This window comes from Mastomys coucha, unplaced genomic scaffold, assembly GCF_008632895.1.
Source record: "Mastomys coucha isolate ucsf_1 unplaced genomic scaffold, UCSF_Mcou_1 pScaffold8, whole genome shotgun sequence".
Lineage (NCBI taxonomy): Eukaryota > Metazoa > Chordata > Mammalia > Rodentia > Muridae > Mastomys > Mastomys coucha.
This window is the reverse complement of record NW_022196914.1, coordinates 65,710,832-65,721,550: the sequence shown is the minus strand read 5'-3', so window position 1 is coordinate 65,721,550 and position 10,719 is coordinate 65,710,832. Positions and strand designations below refer to the sequence as shown.

The 10,719-nt window shown below is 42.4% G+C and overlaps 1 protein-coding gene across 4 annotated transcripts in view; it reads left to right on the top strand.

Annotated features, from left to right (window-relative positions):
* The first annotated feature begins 1,190 nt into the window (after positions 1 to 1,190).
* The window catches only part of Rnf180 (ring finger protein 180), a 172,889-nt gene continuing 163,360 nt past the window's right edge, over positions 1,191 to 10,719 (top strand). For 2 of the 4 annotated variants that reach the window (XM_031360550.1, XM_031360551.1), the window contains exon 1: positions 1,449 to 1,702. The gene's annotated coding sequence lies outside the window, so the exon portion shown is untranslated. Of the gene's footprint in view, positions 1,237 to 1,307; positions 1,394 to 1,448; positions 1,703 to 10,719 lie in introns of those variants that run through there. The other 2 variants (XM_031360552.1, XM_031360553.1) reach the window with 2 other exon arrangements.

Sequence of the window (10,719 nt, the reverse complement as noted above, 5' to 3'; positions counted from 1 at the left end):
AGTCTCCATTTCTTTGTGGCTTTTATCAAAAGCATTGCATTTCTTTTTCTCTCAAATATTGCTCACTTTCCCCTACATGTGGCTGTTCTCTGCTTACCTATTGAGTCATGAAAAACAGGGGAGGTTGGAGTGCCCACTCTTACCCCAAATGGATAATTCTGCAGAAGAGACCCAATCCCTGCCTGCTATCGAAGGGTACCCAGAAAAATAGAAATACGGAGGGAGGGGAAATCCCTGGGAAGGACACACAAAACCCAAATAAGACTCCAGTTCCCCTTATAGTCAGTGGTCTCCCCAACTCTGGGGACCCCTTCTCTACCCAAGTCTGTTATAACTGCTGATAAACACTTCACTCTGCTGTGTTGATGTCTCTTGACTCTTTAGTGACACAACTTCTCCTTTGTTTGTTGAGGATCATTTTTGTTATTGTCCTTTAGTTCATTAAAATGGGGTTCTGTATTACTTTTGTATGTCATCCCAACTGTGGATTTGTGAGATCATACGGTATTAATACCTTCCTAGTTGCTAGATTCCCTTGCTAGTATTTCATGGATGGCTTTTGTTTAATATCCATGAAACACGGGTATGTTGGTCTTTAATTTTTCTGTGTGATGTCATTAACTTTATTGTGTCCTTCACATTTAAACTTTTTGTTGTTGTTCATCTTTGGAGGCAGAATTTCTTGTTGAAGCCCAGGCTGCCCTTCAACTGTGTGTCATTGGTGCTTTCCTAACTCCCGACAATCCCCCTTTTTTGGCCTTCCTAATCAGTTTCAGATTCACCAGTGTGAGCACCATGCCCAGCATTGTTTTGGTCGGTTGTTTCACTTCCCAAAGGAGAAATCATTGAAAAGCCAAGGCAAAGCACATCGGGCAAATGCAAACTTTGGTATTCACAGTGAAAGCAAGATATACTTGAGGTTTTCCTCCTACTTCCATTCCTTATTCCTGAGGCCAGTTTTTCAAATATGCTTTGCATATTCGCAATCTTTTGATCACCTGTTTTAATTGCTCCGAATCTAAAGTTTATAGACTAGCTAGTCAACATTTACTCCACAGGGCCCCTTCACTTCCTGAACAGCACTCAAGATTTACCTGGATACCAACTCGCCTCTCAATTGTAATTTGCCAAGAGTCAGATATCTTTAGCGGCTAATCTCGGTTGCGCGCATGAGTGGAACAACAGTCACAAGAAGGTAAGCGACAGAGCCACATCAGGAGGGAAAACTGAACCCAGGTATGGTGGTTCCACCTTTAGTCAGGGATGAGGATGGGTGGCCCAGACGCCTGCTGACTCTGGCTGGGAACAGACCCAGTTAGTAGGTAGCTAGAGTCTGCACTACCGAGGCTCTAGGTGAAGACTGGGGAGACGAGCACAGACTTTTGTTGCTCGGGTAAGGGGTTGAGCAGAGGAGTGGGGGTTGGTGGGGGGGAAACTTTCCCACGGCCCCGCAGGGCCGAGCGAGCGGGGCCTGCGCGGCCGGCGGGTCTACGCGGGGTCAGGCTCGGCGCCGCCCACGCGCGGCTCGTGGGAGAGACGCGGAGCGGGCGCGCAGGCGGAGGTTGGGCGCCGAATCCCAGGCCACGGAGTCGGGCTGCGCGAGCAGCTCCAGCGCTTTCCGCGGGGTTTGTCTCCTGCCGCTTCCCGTCTCCGGAGCCGGCCTCGCCGTGAGAGCTGGGAGCCGGGCGGGGCGCGAACGCAGGTAAGGGCCGGTCTGGGCCTTGCGCGGCCCCGGGGCCCCGGCTGGACGCACCGCCGCCTCCCGCCGGCCCCAGGTGACGCTCCGAGGCTCAACTTTCGCACCTGATGCGGGGGGCCTTGGCGGCAGCGCGGCCAACGTGACCGGGGGCTGGAGCCGGGTGGGGCGGTGGCGCCGGGGGCGTGGCGAGGAGCCCGCGGGGTGGGAGTAGGGGGCCGAGCTCGGCGGCTCCCCCGCGGGGCTCCAAGCCGCTGGGCGGAGGCGCACACCCCCTTCCGCGCCCGGCTCTGCACCGACCCACTTTCTTTTGTCTGGTGCATTTCAGTCCTGGCGTGCCAGCTGCTTTTGTTGAAGCCCTTGAGTCGGGACCGTGCAGACTTTCTGCCCCGGCTGAGGTGATGAGCCAGCTCTGAAGTACATCTGGACCCCGTGGAGCCAAGGGTCCCCGGGGTGGAAGTTATTATGAGCACGGTAATTAGCAGTAACATGTGGCAGTTACCTTGTGCTTTTCCAGATAACCCTCAGTGTTTTTGTAGCATCTAATAGTTTTAAGTGCACCCGTAAGAGCGTTTATTAGGTAACTTCAAAGGAGCATGGTGTGGGCAGGTTACTTATTATCCCATTTTATAGACCAGACTGGGGCACCCACGAAGAAAAGTGATTCTATCAAAATGAAGCAGGCTTTGTGGAAGCTGGTATTAGAACTTGCCTTACACAGCTTTGCCTTGCTTGATCCAATTGCTCTCCCAGCCTCAAGCAAAATTTAGTGCTGAAAGAGTGCCAGTTAGGTTTTGTGCTGGCTAGTTTTATTTCAACTTGACACAAGCTGGAATCCTTTGGAAAGAGGGGACCTCAGTTGAGAAAATGCCATTCCTGGATTGGTCTGTGGCAAACCTGTAGTGCATTTTCTCTGTTGAGGATTGATTGCTGATTGATTGATGTGAGAGGGCCCAGCCCATTGTGGGTGGTGCCACCCTTGGGCTGGTGATCCTGATGCTCTAAGAAAACAAACTGAGCTAGCCAAGAGATAAAAGCTAGTAAGAAGCAGCTCTCCTCCGTGGCCTCTGCTCTCTTCACTTCTTGCCTCCAGTTTCCAGCCCTGAGTTCCTACCCTGATCTTTGTGGATGATGGACTACAAGTTGTAAGATTAAATAAACCCTTTCATCCTGGAGCAGCTTTTGGTCATGGTGTTTCATCGCAGCAGTAGACACCCTAACTCAGATAGCTTCTCTTTTATTTTACTCTTTGCTTAAAAAAATTTTTTTTTCTTTAAAAACAGAGTGGAATCCTTGCAGACTCCTGCAGTAGTATCCCTGAAAGTAGTCATTAAAAGTCTGAATGGTTGCCATTGTTGTAAACTGTTGTGAGTCTTAATATAGTGCAAAAAGCCTTTGTCTTGCCTGTCTTTTCTTTCCTGTATAAGTGTAGTACCCGAGGCATATCCTCAGCATCAATATATCAATAAATGAATAGCACGGAGCCAGGTTGCTAACTTACTATTGAACATTTAGGAGAATAGTCATTTCAGTGAAAATCAACTTATTCAGTAATTGCATCCATATTAGATTGTTTTCTTATCTCTCCACAGCTATCAACAGTTAACCAATTTCCCCAGGGTTTGCCTTTAAATTGTTTTGTCAATATATCTTTTATTGCTCTATCTTCCTCTCATTTATATTTGGGTTTTCAAAAGGAGGGGTTTTCTTCTAAAAGTGAAACGTACTTTCTCTAGTGTCAGATAGAACATTTAAGAGTGTATCTAAGGACAGTCCTCAGCTCTTTTTAATAAGTACATCTGTATGCCAGGCAGGGATTTTTTTTTTCCAGGCAAGGAGTACAGTGAGTTAGTAAGGATTTTTAATAGGCCTCTGTGATCATTTGTGCCACTCAGGCCTGTGTGACAATGCTTTGTAGTCATAGACTGCCTTTGCAGCAATAAGCAGAAAGCTAAGCACTTTTTACTTGAGTTTTGAAAACTACACCACAAAAAAATTTTTACAGGACACTTTCCTTAGACGTTCCTTTGACCATCTCGGCTCATCTGTCTGTACAAAGCTGTCTAGAAAAAAAAGCATAGTTAGAGAATGAAGTCATAGTTAGGAAATCATTTGAGCTGGGTGGGAAGAGGCTGGTTTTCCTCTTCTTAGTGGGACTGTACGGTCATTCCATTCTTGTCTCCCGTAATCATGCTATATGTTTTAAGCCTCAAGGAGATGACCACCCAAGGAGGCTAATAGCAGTGGAATGGGTCACTGCTATTCAAAATTGTTTTGAATCTTTGAGTCATTTTGCAAGCAACATAAAGGTACCTTTAGCATTAGACTTTGTATTTTGTTAAATCAAGAAGCTTGGCCTGAGCACTATTTTCTTTGCTGAGTTTTGAAGAATGATTTTGGCATGGCTGCCAAACTAAGTTCTACCATGGATAGTCTGTAACAATTCAAGATAGTTAAAGGATTTTCTAATAATCATGAAGGTGGTTTAAAAGAAGGATTTGAAAGACGAGTTAGGCTTGGGGTGGGTAGCTTAGCAAATACCCATGGCACATGTGAGCTCCCGTGTTCAATGCTCAGAACAACCAAAAGGAAAAATGTTCAGTAATGACACACTTAGGATGTAGTTGCTACATTCTTCCTAGCAGGCTGCATTAAAAGGAGAATGCTCACTTGTAGGTTAAATTCTGTACCAGTCTGTACAACTACACAGTGTCTAACATTTCAAAAAGAATTCATTTGCATTGTAATCTGTTGCTTACCTCTCATTTAGCACACTGACTTTTTTTTAAGTTAACGTAGAATCTGTTTATAAATCACATATTTTACCAGAACAGTGTTAGATTGAGAATGTATTTCACATAGAAGCTTGAAATTTCTATCAATGAAACTCTAACTTATTTTGTAATAACTTAGGGCCAGAGTTTGGTTCTATATTATCTTTTCAGTCTTAAGACAAGAGCAAGATGATTCATATCTTAGGGCTTGTCACAGGAGCTTAGTCTTAAGAGTGGCATCCTGAACACTTTATTTAATACCTCTTAGCAGAGATATTTGTTTTCTTAATTTTTTTCAGGCTTTAATTACCTATAAGTATGTTGTATGTATTATATACTGTACATGTATGTGGCTGTGACAAAATGTTGGAAACTAAGAAATTTACAAAGAGCAAGAATTCATTTCCTACATTTCTGAGAAATGGGAAGGCCAAGAGCAGTTTCTGGCAGCTTCGCTGTCTGATGAGAGTTCTTGTTCCTGCTTCTAAAGGGATGGCTGTATCCTTTATCCTTCTGGATATTGTGGAATGATAGAAAGGGGCCTGAGCTAGTCCTCTCCAGTTTTAACAAAACATAAGTTGAGGAATTAAAAATCTTCTAAAGTACAAAAGTGAGAAGGAAGTGATGGTTGAAACAGACGTTTCTTAAGTTGGGAGGAATATCCTTCTATTAGCTTCTGCTGCGTGGTATGGGTGCTGATAAATACAGAACAAAAAGCTCCATCCTACCCCTCTGCTGAAGTTCTCCTTACGCGGCTCCTCTTCCACTCTGGAAACTGAACAAATAGCCTTCGGCCTCTCGGCTACTGCTTTGCAGTGTGGGAACTGCTTGATTCTTATTACTCTCTTAGGCTCCTAGGAAATTCCGGGAAGCGACCAGGCAGCCATGGGTTTTGTGGTGGGTGATACAGACTGTTCGAGACCAGGCACAGGCAGAACACTGGAGATAATCTGTAGGTGACTGTAATTTGTCTTTTTGTTTATTTTTGTTTTAAATTGTATCAGTTCTTCTCCAGTGGAAAAGGGTAGGCAACGAAAGGGTACAAGATGTCTCTTGTGAATTACAGAGCAGAGAGCCAGGTAGAGATGACCTGTTAGATACAATGAAAATGGCCTGGCTGCTTTCTGTATTAGACACCTCTTAGACCAAAGATCTAGACAGTAGGAAAATGACTGATTCCTTAAGACATATTGTCTGATATCAAGGCTGGGCAGATCTCCCTCTCATTGAACTCAAGTATGTATCAAAGTCAAAGAAATAGAGCAAATGAAAAGATGTCCTTGGAAACACTTCAGGACAAAGGAAGATTATCTCAAAAGGATATGGCATTGATTTCATAGCTTGATTGGTCATGGCTTCTTGAATACTGTGCTCTGTGTCAGGAGTGCTCACTCTCCCCAGGTTCCCACGAAAAGTAGAACATTTAACTCCGCATTGCTTTTGTAAGGTAGACATTTGGGTATTATTTTAAGATTTTATGTAATTATGAAACAATTACTTTGAAAAAGAATTTTTTTGCAAATAAATCAATCTGATTTCACAAGAGCACTACATGATCTTAATCATTGAGCCCTCTTTGCAGCCCTCATGAGAATGTATTAACTAAAGAAGATTGTGCTACTTAGTGAGTACTAGACTGAAAGCAATAGGTAATTTTTAAAAGTAAGACTAACCTCTTCATATTTTATCTTTAAGGTTTTAGTTTAAAACATATAGAAGGCATGCCACTTTCTGGTATTGCTAATTGAAAAGAGGAAAATAGTGTATTTTCTGATGGGTAGATTAATAGGATTGTAAATAATTTTAATACATTTAGTGGCACATAGTCCTCAAAACAGAATGTCATGAAACCCAGACTTTGTGCTATAATGGTATCTTGAGAAAAAGTCAGTCTCCAGAGCATATTTTGGTGACATTTGCTAACTTTATTCTGGTGATGCCAACAAATGATGGCAATAAAGTACTATGAACAGACTAAGGCCAGGGTGACTTCAGTTTTGTCCTGCATGTTCTTGCTTCCTGATTCATTCATCAAATGTACTTCCCAGCTGTCATATAGGACAGTCAGCTTTCTATTTCTGTGAGTTTCATACCTTTAGATTCATCCAGAATATTAGGGAGGGGGGAAGTGTCTGTCCTGAACTAGTCCAGTCTTTTTCTCGTCGTTATTTACTAAAGCTAGTTTAACAATTATTCACATAACATTTACATTATACGTGAATTATTTGAGAATATGTGTAGATTATACATAAATGTGATGGCATGCTGAGTGAATTGAGCATCTTAGTGTTTTGGTACCTGCTGGGGACCTGGAATTACTTTCCTTCAGATACAAGATACTTTCCTTCAGATACAAGATGAAACCATTGGGAAGTTTGCAGCTCAGCAGAAAGGGCAAGCATGGAAGCAGCAGTTAGCAGTGTAGTCAGTATTCAGAAAAGAAGCCAGAAAAGGCATTTGGAGAAAATAAGAGAAAGTCATATTCAGGTTTAGGAAGATCAGTTCCCTGAATGAAAGGGGCATTCGAGCAGACTAAGGCCATGATGACGTTGGATTTGTCCTTGAAGACTATGATAGCACTCCAGAGTATAAGCTTTGTGGGGACCTAAGGGTTGCAGCAGAAGCAGGAGGTGGAATGGAAGGGTGGGCAGAAGGCTAAATTGCTGGGCTACCGAGCAGGTGACTGCCAAGTAGGGGCAGCTCCTACCTGGCCAGCAGAGAGTCTCTTTTCATTTTCATCTTAAAGAAGGACACCATGTTCAGTGTGGAGAATTACAATGCTTCAGATTTCATACAACAAAGCTTTGATGGCTACAGCCGTAATTTCTGACCCAGCACTTATGAGCTTGCACATTTTATGGGCTGAAATATCTTCTTTGATCTGGCAAGGAGACATCTACTCCACTGTACCTCTTTGAAAGTGTTAACTAGGAAGTGCTGACCTCTATCCACCTTGATCCCTATTCCTCCTTTCTGCCCTTTCCTTTCAGGACTCTGCAAATCCTTTTACTGATGTTTACAAGCCAAACTCTGAGAATGGTGGTTATGATTCTTAGTGACTTCATATGTCATTGGAATTAGCCTTCCTCACAGTGGTTAACAGAAGTAGAAACTTCTGGATATTATGATATGAATGAGTGAACTACAAATAAAGCTGTTTTGGAAATTTGATTAAATACCATCAAGATGGACAGATTAATTTAGAATAAAGGAGGAAAGAGCCCTGGGAGCTAAAAACAAGGAATAGTGGAGATGGCTTATAGGACATAGATCACATGACATTAAATCTACCTAGATGTGGGCGTGGAGTTGTCTTTAGGACTTGCATTTTAATGTTGATGTCTACAAGAGATGTAGCCTTGGGTACCCATGATGCTGAGACTCCTAAGTGAAGCCAAAGCAGGAAAGGGAACATTCTGTTTTGAACAGTGGATTAGGGATAGAAAAGTAATCAACAGACCAAGAGGGATTATAAAGAAGTCGGTGTTGACCTAGTTTTCAAGTGGAATTTGAGAAAACATCTCATCTGAATATTCTACTTATCAAGTTTGGTTTTAAACCTCTTGTATAAAATTTAAATCTCACATAAAAAAGAACTTTATGGGTTCTAAATCTATCGCCCATCTTTAATAGTTATTACCCTTCTGCTTCTCTTTTCTAGTGTATATAATTTGCTTCTATATTATTTACTTTGGTCTGAAGAATACTTTAATATTTACCTCCAGTCTGAGGATCTTTAAAGTTCATAGTGACAATGTTGTATGTTATACTCAAGATTAACAGTTTTTATTACCATCCACTATATAGTTTATGTGTGATAGTCTCCAGTGATGTGTAACTATCTATTTTAGAGTGTATTTGTTTGATTAAAAATTACAAGTGTGGACACTGAATTTGATGGCTTTCTTTTCCCCATCTCTTGATTCTTTTTATTCATGTATTATAAATTTAAATATAATCATTACAAATATTTGTGGAATGCAAAGTGATGAAGTGATAATTGTATGTATTGTAGATGACAAGCAGTATGTATAGTTATATATACTGTACATATGAACGTTCATACAATAACTTATTGTTAACTGCATTCATGGGGCTATACAATAACTGTAAAAATGTACTCTTCCTGTACATATTCCTTGACCAATAGGTACAATACATCTCAAGTTTCTCTTGACTTTAGAAGATGTATTCATTGAGAAAAAAAACCTGAACTCTTTTATCTTTTAATTTTTTCTACATTCTGAGTTTGGGTTGTGTCATTTAACATCTTCCTATATTCATCATATGGTATGCAAAGTAGTTCACATATATGTGCACATACTTGAGATGGTTTAGATTTCTTTCACCTTTTAATTTTTAAGGGTGCTTCATGAATGGTGCTGAAATCTGCCTATTGCACATACCAGGAGGCACATGATGATTGATTTTTATGACCAACCCTTTGTTGAACATTCAACTCCTGTTATGTTAGAACATAACTGACTATACTTGGAAAAGGGACCTTTAAAAAGGTGACTACATTGAAGCTTGTTTTGTAAAATGGCCCTATTCAGGTACATTGTCTCTATAGAGAAAAGTTGTACAATTACACAGCTAAGTCCATGTGAGATCAGACAGACATCGTCTGTCTCATGGGTGATTGCAAATGAAATTACATTTGATATATTTGCCTCTCCTTTCATTGCCCCAAAGGCAATATTGGCGGTAGGTGTCTCGACTCAGCTGTTCACTGTGCATCAGACATCTTGTTGTATTGCCAGGTGCCACGGACCGGGTTCATTACGGGGACATCATTTTCCATGGCATGAGAGTTCTGGTCAGGTGGGCAACAATTCAGCGAATGACAGAGTTGACACAAGGGTGTGCTGAATCTGAATGTATTTCTTAAAAATAGCATGAGGCTTTTATAGTCATTGCAAAAGAAAAATGATAAATCTAGCAGCTCAGCAGTTGAGGTACATCTGAGGCCACCTGAAACACACTGGGTCTAAAGCAGCCATCTCTTCTGGACAGGTGCTGCACACACACACACACACACACACACACACACGCACACGCACACGCACACGCGCACACACACACACACACACACACACACACACACACAAACCCAGGCCCAAGCGCCAGGCTCTGGGCCTGGGAGGGTAGGGGGGGCTGCGGACTGCATGAATCTAAGTCCTAGTCCATCTAAGTTCTAGTTCTAGTCTAAGTCTAACCCTGTGCACAAAGTGAAAACCAGGCTTATATGGTATACAGAAAACAGGGCAAATGACAAAAGTCACGTAGGCAGGTGACAGTCACATCAAGGTCAGTAGGATCAGGTATCTAGGTATGAAGGGGAAGAGCAGTGGTGCCCTCCTCACTGGGGCTATTTTGGTATTCCCATGCTAATTCTCTGGATCTGCTGGAGGCAAGTACCAGGAAGTTCCAATCTAGCAGTTCCTGCTAAAGCCCTTAAGTGAGGGAAGCCCTTCCATTATTCTCTAGTATGTAAAACAGTTCTGTCTTCTGTGGGACTGCCCTGAGAATTCTAACTATGTGTCTGACCTCTGTTGCTAACTCTAAGGACATCCTTATCTGATAAGGCAGATTCCTTGTGAGAAATTCCAAGCTAAGGACAGCTTGGAAATAAATTAGGAAATATTGGAACGTTATGCTGGCCAGGGAACAGTGTCCTTTTTTAGCCATTTACAAATCATTTCTTGGGGTACCTATATGCCTGAATAAGAAGGAGGGTTGATGATTGGAAAGACTAATCTGAAACACATCTGAGTTAGGAGATACTAATGACTGACTGAATACCCAGGAGGCACAAACTCCCTTTGAAGTCATAACGCCTCTTGTCCACGATCAGGCTTTTACCCCCGATATTGCAGACTTAACTGGCGTAGATGAGTGGGCGTGGCAGCAAGATACTAAACAGACAGAGTACTGCTTATATCCATTTGTTGGGAGTTACAGGCAGAAGGAACAGCAGTGTACAGCAGGGCCTTAGCTAGTGGAGTAACAATGCAAGCACTAACCAGCAGAGGAGGGAACAGATGATCTGCTCAAAGCCAGGGTGAATAGTAGCAGTGCTAGGAGCCCTAAACACTCTTGGGAGGACAGTGAATTAATAGGGAAACAAGCTCAGGTTTCCTGCCTTGCCAGTTAGTCCTTGGTCTACTTTTTAAAGAAGGCTCCATTATCAAGAAATTCCTTCAGTAGCCAAAAATCTTTGTTCTGTGTAGCCGGGCAGTGGTGGCG